General features: G+C 44.4%; 1 protein-coding gene across 1 annotated transcript in view; it reads left to right on the top strand.

The window, feature by feature from the left end:
• Positions 1-21,539, top strand: part of RABGAP1 (RAB GTPase activating protein 1) — a 967,778-nt gene that overhangs the window by 730,815 nt on the left and 215,424 nt on the right. The window lies entirely within an intron of this gene.

Genomic DNA, 21,539 nt, shown 5'->3' with positions numbered 1-21,539 from the left:
GGCATAACCCTGACCCAAAATGCTAATTCCATCCAAAACAACTTGGAGGAGTCTGAAAAGTGGGATCCACATCAGTTGGCTCGCTCTAGAGGTGGTGATGGCTGAATGTGGGCACACCTCATAAGATTTCCCACCTGTTTTGCCACCAACATGTGGGGTCAGGATAGGGGTGTGTGCACCTCCACTATCAGGAGAGGCCCAGGGTTGCATAAGAAAGGCGGCAGGGCCTTCGAAGCTTCCCGCCCTGGATTGTCCATCCTGCTTGGAGAAGGGGTGAACACCTCCGCCCAGAGCAGGCTTTGTTCCTTACCTCTGAGAGCAAAGGCTCTCACCTCAGGAGGTCATAAACCGGACTGTGGTGGCCTGCTGGTCGAGGCTAGTCAGTCAACACGCTAGTAGTCTGTAGGTTTTCAGGGGGCACCTCTGAGGTGCCCTCTATATGCATTTATTAATAAATCCAGCACTGGCATCAGTGTGGGTTTATTAAGATGAGGTGTGGTTTGCCAATTATGGAACAATTGCACAGTTTAGGGAAAGAACACTGGTCCTTGGGACCTAGTTAGTAGGAACCCAGCATACTTTCAGTCAATGTTGCACCAAATACCAAGCAAAAATTGGAGGGTTACTGCAACAAAAACCTACTTTCCTACACTGACCAATAACAGAAACCACACAGTCCGGAAGAATGAAAACCTGGCGATATTCTTGGCTGACACACTTTTTAAGATTTGTTGTTTGAAAGGGGCCACAGATCCCTTGGTCCTAGGACACCCCTCTGGTTCCTCACCACACCCAATTAGTGTTCACCTTCTGAATTACGGGACATTGCTTTGACATTTTCCAGAGTGATGGGAAGCATGGACTTTCAAGGAGCTGCATTTCTAATTTATCAAGACTTCTCTATGGCCATACATGAATGTATTATGTTGATCACTTACCCCAAAGAAGCCATGAAAGTTGCTACAACCAAGTTTGGAGCATTCCAAAACTACGGTCAAGAAGCCATGCAAAGAGAAGACCACCTGGAGGGAGAGGCAGTAGAACAGTTGGTCGACCTAGAATAATCCCAAGGCTATTTTCAAGCTAACTGAGCCGCTCACATGATTAATACTGTATGCTTATCATATCAGTCATTATTGGCATTTTGAAACAAGGAGTTTGTAGGCAGCGAATTACCTTGGATTGCCGGGAACAGTTTTAGCTAACCAGATTGAAAGTATGAAGTATACAATCTTCCTGTGTGACCTCTGATGCTTTATGTAGTGTGCATGATGCATTTGTTGTTTGTGGACCAAGATGGCTGGTGTTGGGCAATCCTCTCAATGTGTCACTCACCAAAGCGACTTCCCCTGGGGAGATATAGCAGCTTATTTCTTGAGTTGTGAGTTTCCGTGTTTTCGTGGGGGAGAGCGGGTTCTATGAGCAGATTCAATAAGCTTGAAAATATAACTATATCCAGCCGCAGTTACTCTGCTATAACACTGCAGCGTTTCTCGCCATTACATTTATAACTTTTCTCGTACACAAGTGTCATTAACATATATTCTTTGAATATACGAGGACTGAGCAACGCCAAGAAGAAGCAATGGATGTTCGTGTACCTTGAACACCACAATGTACAGACTATTCTACAGAAGACCCATGCTGACCTACCAAACTCCGAATTTTAGAGAACAATGGGGACATTCAAACTGTTTTGCTTCTTTTAGCTCATATGCTTAAGGGGCGGCACTTTTAATTCATAAGATTTTGCTACAAACCTAAATATGTTCACTCATCTGGAGATACATACACGTATTCGGGATAATACAAGACTGCCCAATCACACTTATAAACATGTACTCGTAACAATGATTTTCCAGTGTTTGCTAACCTTATTCGCCGTTGTAGGCAACACCATAATGTTAACATTGGGGGAAGGGTTGGGCTGGGTGGGTGAAGGACAGGGGGCAGATTTCAATTTAACACTGGATTCTGTTGTGGCTAATTCGAATTACTGCAAAGGTAGCAATTCCAATACTGTCGGAAGTGTCACCCATAACACTTCTAGCCTAGGGTGGACTTCCCCAAGCCTCCATGAAATATCTGGGTATCCATGCCAATAGAGACTGAGAAACGATTCTTAGAGACAATTAAGGATCAATGATTGCCATACAATTGGTGAGATGGATCGGGCTACCCCTATGTCTGGCTGGTAGTATAGTGCTTTCCAAAACGTTATTACTAGCCACGATTTTGTCTTTTCCCACAAAGATACCTATGCCCTCAGGTAATCATGCATTTGCTGACTCAATTCGCATGGTTAGGCTAAAATCCACAGCTTAGATGGGAGTGGCTTTCTCTGCCATAAAAGGTGGGTTGCTTTGCTGTGCCTCATCTCAAATGATACTTCTTTGTTCCGTGTCGGGTGATCCTTGAAAACACTAATCTGCATTTAGAAAGGGATCAGAATTAAATTAAGTTGGGACTTTACCTATTGTGTTGTTGTCTAAAATACTTGGGCCTGACAAATTCATAGTAACAGTTAAGTGCACACTGGGTGATCTGGACAGTCATTTACTAAGCAGGAATAACATAATCCCATTGTAGCCTTGAACTGCCTGGGATAATGCTCCAAAGTGGACAACCGGGCAGCATCTAACAATCTCTGTTGCACCTTTGTCGGGTATCTTTCATGCCTTCTTCTATGTCTCCAAATGTCACAAAAGTCCTAATATTTCTGCAAAAACATAGCCCTCTTTATATTTACGTAAGCAAACTTCCTAATGAATTTCAAACTGCAAAAAGTGTAATATTCTGGAACACACATACCTCTTAAATCAGTTTTATGTGAATATATTCAAGAATTTGCAGTTTTTTCATCTTGGAGACTTTTGAAACTGATTAAATTGTATTGTTCGATAGATACATCTAACCTCAGATTCATCTTAAGAATTTCACCCAGATGCCAAACTGGATCCGGAAAACTGAAAGCAGTGCCTTCAGGCACAGCTTTGCTCAATCTTTCCTCACTCTGTGAAGAGACTTTTCTTTAAGAAATTTCCCAGAGTTCAAGGGATGTCACAACTAAAATGACCGGATTCAAACCTGGTATGGACTTGTATTGGTTCTTCATATGACTCCCAATGCCTGCAACACTACATCTAGAAGAACCCTAAGTTTATCCACAAGCTCGAGTCAAAACGCTCAGTGGTGAAACACAAGAAAATACCATGCTAGTCCCACCCCAGGTCAAAGTCGGAGATGAGAACCCCAATCATTCCTGAGGTAGATCTTCCTGGCAGTCGAAGAAGAAACTCCATAAGTCAAAGAGGGACTCTGCCACTTCCTTCCACTCCGCTTTTGATCTCCAGAAAAGGCTTGAGGGCATTCCTGTGTCTCATGAGTCTCGCTCCCTTTTTTACTGAGGATCCCATTTCATCTCTGGTCCTAGCTTCCACAAACCATCGGTGGCACTACAGCAGGTAGAGAGAGGCCGTTCGTGAAGCCATGTCTCACATCTTGGGCACACCCCCCAACAGTACCGGAGGAAGGCTGGAAGATGTACATTATGGTGTCTGACTACGAGGCGGCGAAGCCTCAACCCTGACTTAGACCACGTCCAGATCTTGATGTTCCGCAGCCCCTGATGAACCCAGGCTCAGACACAGTTTAGCTGCCAAGAGCTTGACTTAACAGGAATGTCAGCGCCCTCTGCCTCCACAACAGGCTTCCCAGTGCTTTTGAAGTCAAGACTGTGGACCCAATAGACAACGACCTGGCCAACAGGGGAGGTGTTTATCCCAATCTTGCGCCCCTCCAGCCCCTGTATAACAGTCAAACTAGTGTTCGCAGAAGTACATCTTTTAATTCTCTTTGGCTTCATAAGCTTATTATATAAAAAAGGACAAGCATAGGAATGGATTGGATCAAATTAAATCTACAGTCATCCTCCTGTATTTATAGCTAGTATTGTTGGGTGAATTATTTTTAAAACGTCAAATGGAAAAAAATTACTTCTCATAAAAATTTGTGTACAATGCTAAACTACAGACTGTTTGGTCTCTCTCAGAGTGGGATGAAATTGCTAAAGACAGAAGGATTAGCTGATTAGGTTATACTGATCTGGCACCTAGGGCCTTATACATTTCTAGGATTTTGGTTCTAGAGCAGCTTTACTCTTGTTGCCTTATAACCGAATGACATGATATATCCCACCATTCTCTTTGTCATTATTATTATGTCTCAAAGTAAAACCTCTGTAGGCATTGGACCAGGCAGCTTAATAAACATTGATTAGTGGGCTTCTTTAGTGGAAGTCTGGTTGAAAACTATTCTGGAGACAGGGCACATTCCCTCATTTTGACATAGGCAAAAATCGCCCCTTTGCTAAAAGAAGAAAAAATGGTAAATCTGACCTACGCGGATTGTCGTTTCCGTCAATCATTAGCTGTGCAAAAATATTTGCCTCAGTCTTACTGGTTGATTTTGCAGATATAAAGAAGGTCCTGACAGTGACCTAAAGTGACTTTGAGAAATGGTGTTTCTTATCTTCATAATTCAGTAGTATTGATTGTGTTGATATGTGGAGTATAGAGGAAATACCCTTCACCTCTCCAATGTGCCTTTGTTGATTTTAGTAAGACCTACATCACACCACTGAGTTCCTTCTTACGGAAACCATGCCAGGCTTGGGTGTCCCTAGAAACCTTGTCTACCTGCTTGCAGAATTACTTGCAGTGAATAATGGCAGTGGCTTCTCCAGGCTGCAAATATCAAATCTTCTCAATATTGCGTGTCAATCAAAGAGTGAGGCTTCCTTCATACATTCCAACAGGCGCTATTCAGACTCAATGTTCTAATTACCACTAAACTTCCCTGAAAGCTAATGTATATTTGTAAACATCAAATAGTGTCGGGCTTGGCTCAAATAAGATTTCACATATGCTTTAGAACAAGCATTTCCAATGCAATAAGTCTCGCATTAGGAAAGTGTGAGCTATTGGTATTGTAAATGACAAACCTTTTAAATGTGTTGGCTTTGAAAATAAATAAATGAATAGCATTGTTATTCACAAAGCCAATAGCTTACACTTTCCTAATGCGAGTCTTAATGGCTATGGCAATGCTTGTTGGTAGCAAGCAAGGACAGTGCTGTTGTGGTGCTGAGTGATGATGTGGTGTTGTATTAGAGTGATGTGGTGGTGTATTAGAGTGATGTGGTGGTGTCCCCGAGTGATGTGGTGGTGTCCCCGAGTGATGTGGTGGTGTCCCCGAGTGATGTGGTGGTGTCCCCGAGTGATGTGGTGGTGTCCCCGAGTGATGTGGTGGTTTCCCCGAGTGATGTGGTGGTGTCCCCGAGTGATGCCCCCGAGTGATGTGGTGGTTATGTTATGTTATGTTAATTTCGATTTATATAGCGCCAAATCACCAACAGGTCTCTTAGCGCTTGCTTTGGGAACCCGCCCTGGCTTTCCCTGCGAGATAACCCCTACTGGGCATTCCCAAGGTGAAGACCAGGCATCCCATCGCGGTGGGGCCGTAGTGGAGATTAAGCAAGCTATTGCCCAGAGTTGCAGAGTGTGAACCCATGATTCGAGTAGGCCCCGAGGCGAGAATTATCGAGTCCGTGGACATTTTGAGCTCAAGACCCTGCTGCGTCGGGAATTGAACCCTGGTCCCGGGTCAGACCTCTGCATCAGGGTCTGCCTCCTCTAACCAGCCACACTTCTCCAGTCTCCAGTCCCCGAGTGATGTGGTGGTGTCCCCGAGTGATGTGGTGGTGTCCCGAGTGATGTGGTGGTGTTCCTGAGTGATGTGGTGGGTGAGGGTGTGAGGTTGTGAGGGTGGGTGAGGGGGTGCGAGGGAGGATGAGGGTGGCTGGGTGAGGGTGACGGGGGGGTTTCCCTAGAGAGATGGCAACACAGCACACAAGCTTTCGGCATTGCTGTGGCGGGCGGGGGGGGGCGGGGGAGCGGAAGCGCATTCCTTGGAAGTCTGATGCGGGGGAGCGGCAGCCCTTGAAGTCTGATGCTGAGGCACAGACAAATGGTGTTGTGTTATGTGGCTGGCGATGGTGTGCACGCGCACAGATCACATGAACTGTATGCGGTCCGCAGCCGCCTTGGTAGACTTATTTTCCACTTACTATAATCTCATCGGAGCAATGCGCAAGCTCAGGCGAGACCTAAAAACACTGTTCAAGAACGGATCCTGGTCTGGATCAACTATTGCAGAATAAATGAGACGCTTCTGTTGCATTGACAGTCACATTTAAAGACGTTTTGCACTCTTGCACAGTGAACATTTGATAAATCTCATATACCCATAAGAAAGGGTTAAGGACTTTGTGCTCTTCATGCGATTATACAGTCCAACAGTTTGAAACCCCTAAAAGCTTTCATCATGTGTGTTTTTTTTTTTTTAAGAATCGTTGAAGTACTGGCACGAACGCGGAGTACAATGTAGGTATGATTGCTGAGGTTCACACTTTCAAAGAGTGGAAGCAGAAAATAGCTCAGAGTATGGTTTTGGTCAAAATGATGTTTCTCGCTTGTACCCATTTTGTGAGGAACAAATGCCACCTTGTGGTTTCATCTAGAACTGCGTCCTCCAATATTTGAAATAAAAAAGTGCATTTTGCTCTGCTGCTTGACGCACGTCACAGTATCCTATCATCCCAGCCAACGATTGAACTCCTTCCCCGGCTTTCGTGCATCGCTTGCCCATGAACATCATCACATCGGACCGGAACCTTCTGCTTTATGGGCTTGGGAATTCTGCGCCTCTCCTCTCTTTACAGCGTGGGTCCAATGCTTGGGCGTAGGAAGTGTGGGGGACACGGGGGACATATCCCCCCCAGATTTTAGAGTGGGGGTGGACACGGGGGACAAGGGTGGGGGGGTCGAGGGGCAAAAGAATTTCCCCTCTCCCTTCTGTTATTTGCAGGGCCATTAGCACGCAAAAGCGCTACTTAATGGCCCTGCACTTGACCTGCCTGGAGTCAAAGGCCACCCGCCCTCTGTCCTTTGTTATGCTGCAGGAAGGCTCAGCTTTCTGGGAAGGTCAAAGAAGGAAAAAAAAGTCTTTCTTTTACTTCATGCCTAGAGAAGGCAAGGACAGTGTCCACTTCTGATCTGTCTCTTGCAGCTGCCTTCCTCCCTCTCTCTCTCTTTATTCCTCCCTCTCTTTCTGTCTCTTTCCCATTCCTCCTTACATGCTGATTTCAAGAGACAGCTCTTATCTACTCTCTTGCCTCTCCTTTTCTTTATTTGCTCCCCGGTGAAATGGATCCAAAAAAGAGCGGAACACTTTGGCTGGAAATGTACTCATTTCTGACCGCTTTCTTTTCCAAAGAACACCCTCGGGACTGAGGGAAAAAATAATTAAATTCTTTAAAAAAGCAATACAGAGTAGTCAGCAGACATGCCAGATTTACACCTACACACATTAGCGCCACTTTGCATAGTTTACCAGTGAAAGTGCTACTTTCTTGTTATCTTCTTTCTTTGAACAACATTGTTTTCCCACGGTGGGGAAGTGCACCATTCCTAAAGGGTCTGCAATACATGGTTGATGGGTGGAGTGGAAACGTTTAATATAATCGTTTTCAACAGTTTTAATTATTTTAGCTTCTAAAATATGTACCACTGATCTGTGTTCGGGATGGGGTCTTTTTTAAACCAAACTGCTTACATTTTGTAAGGATATAAGCAATGGACATTGAAACTGGTCCAGTCCTGTAGCCATGTCCTGAGCTTTTCAGTCAAAATTACTTACTGATTTCTGAATGAGTTTAAAGCCGTAAAGGTAACGATGTTGTTCCTGATTGCATTTCACATGCCTAGCTTATTCTTGCATTTCCTATGAGTGTTTGCTTTTTCCAGGGTGTTATTAATATTTTTCAGGCAGCATTTTACTGCTGTCTAGTGCATACTTTGAATTTAGTTGCAATCGAGTTTTAGCTTGAGGCAGGGGCAGTAAGGTGTTCAGTGTGGGAGAGGATGTGGCACTCTGGCCAGAGCTGCAGAATTTGGAACTGGAGAACCATGTTCAATCTTCATGACCATCCCACCAGACCACACTCCTGACAGAGCTCATTCTGATGCTACACCTTAGAAGGCCCGATAGACCTTAGAAGCCCTGGTGTCTTAGCACCCGCAGGCGGACCCTAAGATATTTACACTTTAGCAAAATAATCTCTTACAAGAAATTATATATACATAATTGCATTGAAGATCATTCTCCGACAAATCACAATTCATAAATATAACTTGTTGCTGATCACCTGTGCAAGTGTGAGTTAACCTTGAAGGCCTGTCCACCCCAATCCATACTGCAGTTCACCTCAAGTCTTGTGCAGTGCTTAATTTGTAAACAAATAAGTGCTGGGGCCTTCGTGATAGGGCCACCGCAGTTTGCACCACACATTTCCCCTGCCAGCGCTGCCAATAACAGAACTTACACAACTACTACCCATCACACTACTACAAGTGTGAGAATTCAGACTCCCAAGCTTTAAAAATGGTTTGGGTGGCTGGTATTAGTTGTTTTAAACATGTGTTGAATTAATAAATAACTGTTTTCCTGCTCCTCTTTAAATGAGCAGCTGTTCCAAGTGCCGGTGCTGGCAATTAAGTGCAGATGCCGAGCGCCGGAAAGTACTGGCTCAAATTAAGCACTGGTCTTGCGGGCAGGGATACGAAGAAGCACACCCTGGATCGGCAGTGACTCTGAGGCCAGTCCACCTCACCCATTAGTACCTCCATTGGCCTTTTTCAGCAGTAGTAGTGCAACTTACCAGGGGTTGGCAATGCAGGATTTGCATGCACACCAAACTTAGGGGGTGATTATAATGGCGGTGGGACCGCCACGTCATCTTGTCGGTGGCAGTCCACTGCCATCAGTGACTGCATCACCGCCGGCCATCTTACAATGGCGGGTGGTTTCCTGGCGGTCGAAAAGACCAACCGCCACGTACCTGACAGGCTCCTTTAGCCCGCAAGTGTGGCAGAGGGGCCCATGGTTCCTACAATGCTAGTGGTGCCTACCAGGCACCGCTTTGGGATTACAATGTCCCTTACCCGCCATGGAAAAGCTGGCAGAAAAGGACGTTTGGGGGCTGTAGCAGGCCCCTTTCCCCCCAGCCCCTAGACATGGGACATGGGGGGGCACCTATGATGCCCCCCCTACATATCACTGCACCATGTGGTAGGCCCTGCATTATGCCTGCCACGTTGTGCAGTCCTATATTTAACATATCCCTTATTACATTGCGGCAGATGAGGCAGCCACCAGCACCTGCTGCAATGTAAAAGATAGGCACTGCGAACGCCGGAGTGGCGGTTGCATTGTTATGCCTATTGTGGGGCCGCCACCTTGAAGGCCAACGGTCTCATTCTCCGAATGAATGGCGGATGGACTGAAGTCCGCCTGCCATCGTAATCACCCCCTAAGTTTGCAAACTTCATGGTCTCTGCTTCATGCACAAACACTTTTAACATGTGCAGCCTGCTTTCGGGTCACTGGAGTAATGAAGCAATGGAGGCCAAAATTATGTTGCAGTGTTGACCAAATTGTGCAACAATAAAAAGGCTGCAAGGAAATGCAGTACATTTTATGGTACTTTATTTTTTTTAACATATTTTTACATACTAACAGCCTCTGCAAAGCTTTTGCCTCATTAGTACCTTTGTAACATACAAATGCAGCAGTGGGAAAGGTGACAGTCAACCTTTACAAAGGGCCCTACACTTCACAGCAACATAAGTCACATTTCTTTAGTAATTATTGATCCATTTCAGCTACAAAATTGTTTTGGATGAAATTGTTAGATTATGCAGAAGATGATGTATTATGTGGCAAATATGATACATCCATACTTAACTGGAAAACATTCCTCCACTTAACTTAATTTTGCACCAACATTGTAGTTGATCGATTTGTAAGTTCCCCAAACCCAAAGGTCGAGTTTGAGCACAATTTGCATTTTAAAATCAGTTCTACAATACAGGGCTACTTTTAAACTGACCGCAGGCTTCAGCAGTGCACACATGCAAGCGCAGAAAGGAATGCTGGTCTCTAAACTGCTATGCCCTATTATATTCTAGGGACTTAAAGATAGTTATAATCCCCCTGGCCTATTATGTACTTCTAGGGTCTTATAGGAGCGGGCATGCCAATCATAGGGGTACCCTAACCCATAGTGCACCCTAGTGTATGTAGGTGATTTCACTGTATTTTTAAGTGTCTCATTCAGCATAGCATTGGGCCTGTTTAGGCAGAGGCCAGGGCCAGTCGGAGTCGGGTACCACCAGTACCAGTCAGCAAAAAGTTAGGGAATGCCAAAGTCACAGGATGGCTTTGAAACACTAGAGAAGCACACACTCAGAGTTTAAAACATAACACCATGATTGGGGGTTCTCTTTAATAATCAGAATTGATTTCTATCCTAATGAACCCATTTTCCAACATTAGGATAAGGAAAGATTGGGGAACAATGATAACGTTCTAATCTATACCTTGAAGTTTTCATGCAGCTGTTGGATGACGGTTAATAGCTCACTGTTTAATGTTAGGATTTTAACTTATAAACTGCAAATACCAAAAGGATCTCTCTGACAAAAGCAGTAACTTACTGACTTATTTACATGAGATGCATTTCATGATCTGCGTGGTACACGTTCTTTGCAGTAGGCATATTACCCTACTGTGGCTACCTTACCATGAGTCAAAACTTCCACTAGACAAACTTCCGATCCCTCTCAATAAAGAACATTGATCACCAAAGTTATCTTCACATTTTTATTGTTACCTGAAAATTGCTGGAGACCAGGAAGGCAGCAGGAGGTACTTTTCAAACCATAATGCACTTGCAAACACGATGCCCCCACCCTAAGTCAGCGACCTTTGTTTGCTTGGTGCATGAAGATTCAAAATGTATATACATGTTTTTTTAACCCCTCCCGTGCTCATGACGAGCTCAGCTCATCATGAGGCTCAGTTACGCTGTGCTAACAATAAAGCATACATGCAAACTGTGACTACATGCCTGCTTTTCTCAATATTTCACATCAAAAGTATGCAATTGTATTTGTTTAACGGGCGGTGATTTGTATAGGGTCACTGGAAAGTCCACACGGTTGTCCCTGTCCCCCCCCCAGAATTTTATTGTCTCCTACGCCCCTGGTCCAATGCATCCATGAAGAAACGCGTTTCTAAGTACTTTGAACGTCTTCAACCAGCATCAACCCTGCCACCTCTGGCAGCGTTGTGCCGCAACTTCATGTAGGTTCAAGCAGGGTTGGATTGGGATAAAAACCTGCCCGGGCACGCCACAGTGGTCCACATTTGCTTATTGCCTCTCCGCAAAACATTGCTTCATCGAAGTTTTATAAAAAGAAAGTGGGCGAGGGCGTGATTTATGTACTTCACTTAGATTTTTAAAAAATGCACAGATTAGTTCACACTGCTGAGCCACACATGAATGTAAGTGAGACCACTTCTGCTCAGGCCCCTGCCCCTGCTGAATCAGCATACATTAATGGGCCGGCCCAGCGAGAGGAGGGAGTGCTTCATCCACCCTCATGCTCTAGAAAGGCCACTCAGGCACCCACTGGACCGCTGGCGGCATCCTAACAGCATAGACAGCCCAAAAAAAGCAGTCCACAGCTGGAACTCTGCTACCAGCACTTCAGCTATTTCCTGAGTACCCGCGTCACCAATCCAACCCTACATTCAAGTGATGGTTCCTTCCATTTCTCCGAGGTGCCTGTGATCTGGAAACACTGGTTTGCCCTACTTACGCCGAGAGAGTGTGGTTCCTGGAAGAGCCACCTTCTAGATAAAGAGCAGTTTTCGTCACACGGAGTTGTACAGGCTTTATCCTCATTCCTTTACTGTTTTCTTGAAACATGCAAGTACCTGTTGATTGCTGTCCCACAATTCACGCATACTTCAGTAAGTGGAACCTAAGACTTTATTTGTGAACTTTCCGAGGTTGCACATTCAAAGCTGCTTTCCGCAGTCCTCTGGTTGAGGCAGATTGATCTAAACAGCATTCTAATTGTGGAAAACTGGATTAAATCCTAATCTCTTGTCCATTTTTCTAACTTGAAAAAAGCACTCTTAATAATATCTGATAGGGACTTCTAGTCACTGATTCCTTACCTTAGAATATCCCCAGGCGTCGTCTGTGCTGGACGTGACTTGTGCAGTACCTATATTGGTGCCACCTTGGCACGCTGATGTCTGTTCTTTCCTTTACAATCTAGATAGTGCTAATCCGGTCTGAGCTACCCTTCAGTTGTTTTTCCACAGGTCTTTTTCGAAATTTTGTCAACTCTTTTTGAGATTTCCATCTCCTGGTGTGAGCATGTCACCAAAGTAACCATCTGGTTTCAAACCATGGGCAGCCTGTCATTGGCAAATGTCAGTGACAGACCCTCGCTTGGTGTGTTTGTGGTCCCTGGAGCCAGTATATGACTCCAAGCAGTGTGAGGACTGCTGTACCACACACCCCCAAAGCGCTGAGGGAGTGATACCCCTAGCTTCTTGACATCGCAACGCTTGAGGTCCAGTTTGTGTGGGACCGTTCACGGAGCCCCTCTTGATATTCATCATTGCAATTGACGTCATCAGTAAAGTTGGTTAAGTTAAACAATCACAAGAAGTCCAATACTCTTCAACGTCATTGCGTACTTCGAAATCATGTGATGTGAAGAGGGAGCGATGGCACGCCAGGCCCCGAGAGTTGGTGGGGCCTGCTCTTGGGTCTGTTCCATGCTTTCATGATTTACCGGAGCCGGATCAACCCACACCTAACTAAAAGAATTTTATGAGGCAATGCACCTCATCTTTAGACACCCCGGCCCTTCTGAAGCAGCTTTGGGCCACACGGGCACAAAAGGGGCCCCTACTGGGATCATGCCGGTAGGTTCATCCTCCATGTCTGCCTTTCCCCAGGGATACCTCGCAGGTTTCACAGCGGAGCCGTTGCGAGACGAGACCTTCCTCTGCACTGGCTCCAGTGCAGATGACTTCATTATTCCTGACTCAGGCAGTCCGTCTCCAACTAAAGACATTCTTCCTGAAGCAGAGCCGCTGCCTTATTTGATGGATAAGCCTGGTGAGGGAGATGTGGGAGGGGGTCTATGGACCCTTAGGAAGATGAACCAGTAAAGAACAGGACAAATGTTATGAGGAACTTGGTGAGGCCAGTGGGTTGTACACTCACCTGACACTGGCCTGTTTTCTCCTACTGTGGCTACGGAGGAGGGAGCCTCATTTGCAATGGGGGTGCGTGGGGTGGCTGAGGTCCTTGAACATAACCTACTCCTAATGACATTTTAGACTAATGTTTTGATGGAGGTGCTTCAGCCTGGAGTCAATCCCCTCAGAACCCTTAATCCCATTCAATGAAACCCTTACAGGTGTCCTACTCGGAGGGCCTTGTTCAAGCACCGCACAGGGGCTCCTTGTGACTAGGACAATTGCCCGTCCTGCTCCTGAGGATCCCAGTTTCCTTACTGCATCCCACATGGAGAGCTTGATGGTCCAAGCCTCCTCATTCGCTATCCACCCTGGCGCTTTGCCTATTTCTCCGCCGGATAGGAAATCCAAGAGGCTGGTCACCTTCAGTAAGCAAATGTTCTCTTCCAGTGTGGCACTGCAGTCAGTGAACACCATGTGCCTGTTAGACTGTTATTCCCATACACTGTGGTATTCGGTTGCGGCAGTGCTGCCTATGGTCCCAGAGGAGGCCAAGGCCATACTCTTAGGCTGCTGCCAATGGGAGGGATACAGCTAAGTTAACCATCCGCTATGGACTTGCCGTGACAGACTCGCTAGGCAGAGCGATTTTATTGTCTGTGGCCTTAAGGCGCCATGCCTGTCTCAGAACATCTGGCTTTTCAGGGGATGTCCAGGCTTCCCTCATGGACATGCCCTTTGATGGCTCTCCCCTTCTTGGAGACCAGGCTGATTCAGCGCTGGGGCGCTTCAAATGGCAGCAGGGCAATAGCAAAATCCTTGGGCTTGTCTATGCCCCCTATTCAGCCCCAATCGGCCTTTCCCCCCTTTCATGGCCACATATATGGTCTCCACCCACACTCATAGCCTCCCAACCACCACGCAAGCAGGCCACCCAGCCTTCTCATGGCCGAGGGTGTGGTTCCCATAGAGACCACGTGGAACAGGCAGCCAGCAGTCGGGTCATTCCACCCCCCACCCAACCCGGCAGCTGCTGCTTCCATGCCTCGTTAGTTCGCCCTCCGGCCATCATGGGCATCTAATGTCCGACAAGGATACACCATGACCTCCCCTACTGGTGGTGAAACATCAGACCGTTTGGTACTCCAGATAGTCCAACGGGGCTACTCCCTCCTCTTTGTGACAACCCCATCACCCGTGGCACCCACTTGGCTGACAGAGGATTGTCTCTTTTTGGTCCGGCAAGATGTGCAGGCTCTCTTTGCCAAGTGAGCCATATAGAGGGTGCCTGCATCAGAAATAGGTTTTGATTGTTTTTCGAGCTATTTTCTGATGCCAAAAAAGGGTGAAGATCTTTGTCATTTCCTGAATCTGAGCCTTCTCGACCTCTTGTTGAAAAAAGTTCAAAATGCTCACGCTCACTTAAGTTTTGTCTGCCCTAGATCCTGGAGACTGCATGGTAGCGTTGGACTTGCAGGACACATATGTCCACAACCCATCCTGCCTGCCCGCAGACGCTATGTGTGGTTCACAGTCAGCCACAAGCACTTTCAGTTCACTGTCCTACCTTTCAGCCGAAGTAGCGCACCTCGGTGTTCAACAAGGTGATCGAGGTGGTCGAAGCTCATCTTCTGTGTTCAGTGAGTTCAGTCATCCCCTACCTCGACGTCTTATCTGGTACAGACCCTATCTAGCCACACATTCCTTACGACCTACCCACCCTCCCTGCTCTGTGCACCGATTAAGGTGGAAGTGACACCCTTTTTAGGGTTTTAGTCTTTTTTTTTTTAACACCAGTGGTCGGTTCTCATTGTGGCTCCGTGCTCCTAGCGTGAAAAGTCCTCAAAGTAACTGACCTCAGTGAGGAGAGGTGGTGCCTATATAGGTTCTGCACATGTGACTTCCAACGTGGATAACACTGAGCCTACTGGCATGCAAGGGTACTGCTTGAAAATCTTTGATAGCCACTGTGGTTTTAAACATTCATGTATCACGCACCACTCTCTAGCCTCATTACTGTTTTCTCTTCCTAGAAGTTAATATTTAATTGGTCCCTCTTCATCATACATAAACAACGTTCTTGTTTTAAGAGATACAGTAGAGCAAGAGGGTGATATCTAAAACTGACAAAAACTGAACACAGCTGTGTGTGTTGTGCTTGGAAGGAGGCCATCTGGGGCAGCTGGAAACACAAAAGCCGCGCAAATGTAGGGCAATAACCATCTGGCCAGTTTTAGCTGCACTTGCCCTGGCCCCTGCTAATGGCCTCTGCTGAAGTGAGTCAGGTCTCCCAAGTGCTGTTCTTGAGGTCCTGGGCAAGTGTCAAAATGTGCTTCTAAACAGCCTGAAAAACCTTGTGAATTAAAATGTTTTGGCTCCAAAGACCGATGGAGGACCGGGTAAGACCTTCCAAGTCGATCCGGCGAAGGTGCATTTTAGCGGGACCAAAAATTCAGGTTGCTCCCGTGCTAAACATTTTTTAAGAGGCAAATCTGGTTCAGCAGAACATTGTGGAGAGAGTATCTGGTTTAGTGATGCCCTGTTTGGCTACAGCTTGCAGCCTAGCCCCGCCGGAGGACTCCAAGATCCAAAAAATGAATTCCAAACTTAGAACTCTTCAACAGGTGTAAAGGCTCTAAAAGTATGCAGGTTGGAAGGTACTTTACTTAAGAGCAAATTGTGCTTTTCTCTCACATGGAGCTTTCCTGCTAGAAGTCAACAGCTACACTGGGACCTCATCCAAAGCTATATTGCCTCATACGGTCCTTCTTGGCCACAGCTTGCTGCCCTGCCCTGCTGACTTTCCTTTCAGAGACTGAGTCAGAAGATAAAACTTCTGACCAGGACTAACCTGGTTTCTGTATCCAACTGGCGTTCCATCATGGTCAGCCTTAAATCACCCCTGGGGTCCCAGTCTGGTGCAGCCAGAGGACAGAAGTTGGCGCTTACCGCTTTTTTGTGCTATTTTTAAAGTTCAACTTTGAAAATTCCTGTCCCCAAATTGGATTTTTGTCATTTTAATGTAATGTTGTCTGTTCAAGTAACTGAAAAACGTGCTCCTAAGGAGACATTAGTTGCATCCCTGTAGGCACTCAGTCGGCCCTCAGCGCGAAATGAGGGTTCTAAACACAATTTTTGTTTCAAAAGTTTTTGTTTGTCATGTTTTTATACACATAGTGTATTTTCAAGTCTTTTTCATATTTTCCTTTATATTTTTCTCAATTCATTCTTTTCCTTATTTCACTGTTATATATGCGGCATTATTTGCATGAAATCCAATGCATTTCGGGCATAATTCCCTGCCCTTCATCAGGGAACAATACTAAGAAAAAGAAAAAATACACGATAAACCATAGTAAACATGTGTCATATGATCTTGAATGTGGCAATAACGCTTGTATAGCCTAATATCCTGTGCTTGTTTGTGAATTTTAAAATGTCACCTTATAACCATGATACTCCTGTGGAGTCCATAAAACCAACTCTATGTAATATGCTGTGAAAAACAAAATGGGCGTATTACCATCCGTTTGTGAATTAAATTCGGCACCCTTAATGAACCTTAAGACCCGTGCAGTACACAGCCTTCAGAATTACAACACACTTACATGCCGGTTCAGTCGCGTTTAAATCGTCCGTGTATCATAAAGCTAACAAGAAACAACAAATTAGGGACCATGTTTTAGTACCATGTTTCATCTTGTGTGTTACATTCACTATCTCCATCTATCGCGCTCTGGTCAAACTAACCTGATTTATACTCGCGTGTCAAACTTCCTCATGCTCCCGAAAGTTCCAACCATTGAAAGCACCATAGTTGCTTCCTTCAATATACCCGGGCGCGTGTTCATTGGGTAAAGTTCCGATCACGTGATTAATCGAAGTAGAAAAAATACTTCTGCCTCAGATGTTACCTTTGCCGTGAACCAGGCGAATGCTAGATGAAGTCTAAACTACCAGGTGATGCTCAACTTAATTAAATGTCGCATAGAAGAAATAATAAGTCAGTAAAGAGTAACCAAAACATCATGTTTGTCATAAGACGAATAGGAGATACGAACCCTGCGCTATCTCAACTGTGGTGTAAAAGATCTGCTAGAATGTCGTGTGTGTTGAGCTATCGTCTTTGCTCTGGTGACTATACACAAAAATGTAGAAGTATTCACAGGCATGGATATGTCACATTCAATGCTAATCATACTAATATAAAGTATAAAACATATAAAACATATAAATCATTCATTCGCAAGAATCGCCTCCTCAACCAAGGAATATTCCATAAGTTCATAGATAGCATGATAGTTCTATTCGGTCCTTGAGACCATTCGGTTTGTGTGAAGATAATTTCTGTATCCAAAAATTCTCCCGCTGTAGGAGATATTTGGTGTTGTCCCTTCCTTCTTTTTTGTCCGCAGTCTCCAGCACAATGTATTTTAACTGGGATATGTTGTGTTGCTCCTCAATAAAGTGTGCAGCAATTGCAGACTTCATGTTTTTTGTACGTATATTGGATTTATGTTCTGTGAGTCTTGTTTTTTGATCCGCCTTTCGGTTTTCCCAATATATAATTTTCCGCAAGGACATTTCAAAGCATAAATAACATTTGCCATGTCGCACGTTGCATTGACCTTGAGTTTTATCTCATGCCGTTTCATAGGGTGGTTGATCTTATTTCCCTTGATAATGCTATTGCAATTTCCGCAATTCAAACAAGCTTTTGTTCCTTTAAATCTCTCAACCTTTGGTGGTTTATCTTTCAGTATTTCTCATAAATTACGAGCTCGGGTGTAGGCAAGGTGGTCTCTCAAAAACTCCATTGAAATATGATTCGAAGTTCAGTATTGCCCAATTTTCTGTGATTATTTTCCTGAAACGTTCACTGAGTGTAGAAAATTTTGAAACTGCTACAATTCTTGTCTCCTCCTTTTGTGTCTTGGTTTATAGTAGCTCTCTTCGCTCAATTGAATCCACTCGCTCCCTAGATTCATCAATGATGTGTTCTGGGTACCCTCTGCTCGAAAAACAATTCGCCATTTCATCCATTCTGGATTTTAATTTGGTGTTATTGGAAGTAATTCTTTTCACTCTCGCCATTTGGGAGAAAGAGGTGTTTTTTGAGGCTTTACTGGTGAAAACTCATAAAATGAAGCATGTTATTCCTGTCAGTACTTTTCTTAAATATATCAGTTTCAAAACCTTTGTCTGTTATTGAGACCTTTACATCCAGGACAATAACCTGTGTTTCTGAAATGTCCCAGGTAAATTGTATGCGGTCATCCCTTTCATTGAACTCTGTGAGTGTATCATGTAGTTTCTCTTTTGAGTTTTTCCAGATGATGAATATATCGTCTATGTATCTCACGAGTAATTTAAGGTTATCCTGCCATTCTGTTTTGGTGAAGATGTGAGTCTCTTCAAAGTCCGCTGAGTTGCCCATGGGTGATCCAACTAGTTGTTGGTACCTTTCATCTTTATTTCAGAAGTAGCTCTGATACAAAGTAAATAGCCTCAGTTCCATGAGGAAGTCTGTTCAAGTAATCCATATTTTTATAAATTGGAGTGGGATTTTTATTGTGCTGGATTATCAATGTATTAACTGTTGTATACTTCTAAATGCTTTACACATTTTCTCAATTTGAGCCTGTCTGCTTTGTGCATAGATACCAGGGGCTGAGTTCAGGTTTACACCACTAAAACCTTTATTGGACCTATCAAGAATAGTGACATTATGACTTGTGGTGGATGACCACCAAACCGCATCTGATAATACTCATCCTCACACTTTAACAATCCCCTGGAGTGCCTCAGGGTACGGATATAATTCCAGCAGTCATCCAGACAATGTCTTACAAGAACTTTAAAAAATAAGTTGATTCTTTTAATGTCCCCTCACAAACTGATGACCACAAACTGTGTTATCAGCATTTAATAACATTCATAATTTTAGAGTTAAGTTTCATAATTACATTCGTGCAATCTTCTATTGGATGAGCAGTCATTGCTTAAAACTGAACTCTGGTAAGACCAAAGTCATTCTGTTTGGGAACAGTCCCCTGTTTTGGAGAGTGTCCTGCTAGCCACAGGAGATGTGTGCACTCCCGGATACAGTTAAAAAGGCAAATGGACGACAAATTGAATTACTCCTGTTAAATAAATTCAGTCGTCATCTTCATTCAGACTTTAAAATTGATCAAGAAAATGTTGTCTTTTATTCCCAATAGTGCAAAGAAAACAATTATCACCACCTTAGTTTTGTCTAAAATTGATTATTGCAATGGTCTGTATCTGAGTTTGCAAGAGCAATACTTGAATACATTACAGAGTCTGCAAAATGCTGCTGCCAGGCTTCTCCTAGGCATTCCCAAGTTTCAGTCTGTTTCTCAGGCCATTAACTATCTACTCTGTTTAACGGTTAGAAATCGGATACAATGTAAGGCACCCTGCGTGGTCTACAAAGCGCTTCACAACACAGGCCCTCCTTTTCCTAAGACAGTCCTTCAAGTGGCACCTGCCCAGTTCAGTTCTACGATCTCAAGGAGCAAAACATGTGGTAGTATCTAGATTCAAGAAGTCCAAGTGGGGTGGAAGCAGCTTCATCCTCCGAGCAACCAGAGGCTGGAACATGCTTCCACTTCATATTAAGGCTTCTCCAACACTGCTTGTTTTTAGACAACAAGTAACAACCTGGATTTTAATAACTACATTTAATGTAGGTTCATTCAGTTGTGTTCATATTTGCGCTAGCGCCATACACCCCGGGGTACTAAAGCGCTTAAAGAAAATGCTGAACATAACATCATCCCATCAAGTGCTTTTGATTCTGAATGTCTGTGACAGCATAATTGTGACAGATATAGCCCCACCTGATTGAATACTGACTTACAAATTAGGCTAACACAATGTTAGCTCATTGCCTCTGTATTCTGTTTAGCGCCCATCCACGTAACTGGCAACTGCAATTCTCTCTCAGGTGATCTTCATTGATAGTCATAAGCACTGATTAGTCCCACCCACGTGTGGGGATCCTGGAGCAGTTCTTTCAAAGTCGCCTCTGCTGCTCCTTCAGACTCCGTGGGAAGTCTGTGCGCTTTCGTCCATGAAAGTCTCTCTGATTTGGTCAGGGCACTTGAATAATGTTTCAATGTCCAGCCATGTCTCGACGTTGCATTATGTCTCCACTTCTACGTCCCCCTCAACATACTCCTCGATGTGGTAAGAACTGTTGACGTTGCAGCAGCTCTTGACAGCACGCAAGTAGGTGCAGCAACACTTCTCAACATTGAATGAGAGATCTTCCCCTAGATGCTTTATTTTTGAGTTGCCCTACGCAGGAGTTGTCAGAAATAGACTTTAGGGCACTGGTAAAAGGTGCAGTTTCGCCTCACCCGTTGGAAATCTCATCAGTAAGGGAATCTTGCCGTCTGCAGCGCTCCAGTTGGCCATGAAGGCGAATCTTCTATCTCTTCCCCCTCCAACCCCCTTTAGTGCCCATGGAAAGGGTCTTGCTGTTGCGACATATCTTGGATCCTGTGCAAGTCTGGGAGGTTCGCAAAAATGAAGAGCATTTTGCAAAAAAATTTAATGAATTTCCTTTCAGGAAATTATTTAAAAATGCTCTACTCTCTAAAGAACTTAAAGTGTTTCAGTTTAAAGAAAAAGTTTCAGATTTTTGTGGAAAAACACGTAAAAAAGGCAGAGCTCTTCTACAGGATCCTGTCAGCAGGAGTCAGAAAAAACACGAGTAAACTGGCACCTACTGCATAATGGGACACTGGAGGTCAAAAGCCCTTTACAGGTGCAGTGCCTTATTTACATTACTTCAATGCTTCAGCCTATACAGGCTACATTGCTATGTATTATTCCTTAGCTTCCTTTAAAAAGAAGTAAAAAGTGTTTGTGAATGATGATTTGAAAACATCACTTTTCATTTTTGTTTAAGTGATTTTTAAGGGTATGACACTTTTTTCCTTGTAAATGTTGAAGTAATTCCATAAACATTGCCGATATAGCCGGTTTTTAAGGCTGAAAAATATTCTAAATGTTTGTCTCATATTTCCTGGCCTTGGCAAAGTAAGGCGCAGTAACTTTGACTTTGAAAGAACTGCTCTGGGAATCTCGCATGTGGGCAGGATTATTCAATGCTAATGATTTCAATATAGTTTCCCCTAAGTGTGAAAACTAGGATTACAGGTGAGAAACCATTCCGTGGTCATGTTAATGTGCCCCCCGACCACCATTTCTGCTTTCTTTGTTCATGTTGTACAAATGGTCTCTCTTAACCCATAACTGCTATCTTGGCTTTTTGTAAAGTGTTCTGTAAAGCCACATTGTTAAAGCTGCAACACAGAAAA

Source organism: Lissotriton vulgaris, chromosome 5 (assembly GCF_964263255.1).
Source record: "Lissotriton vulgaris chromosome 5, aLisVul1.2, whole genome shotgun sequence".
Lineage (NCBI taxonomy): Eukaryota > Metazoa > Chordata > Amphibia > Caudata > Salamandridae > Lissotriton > Lissotriton vulgaris.
Note: the sequence above shows the minus strand (reverse complement) of the source record. Positions and strands in the feature narration are given on the sequence as shown.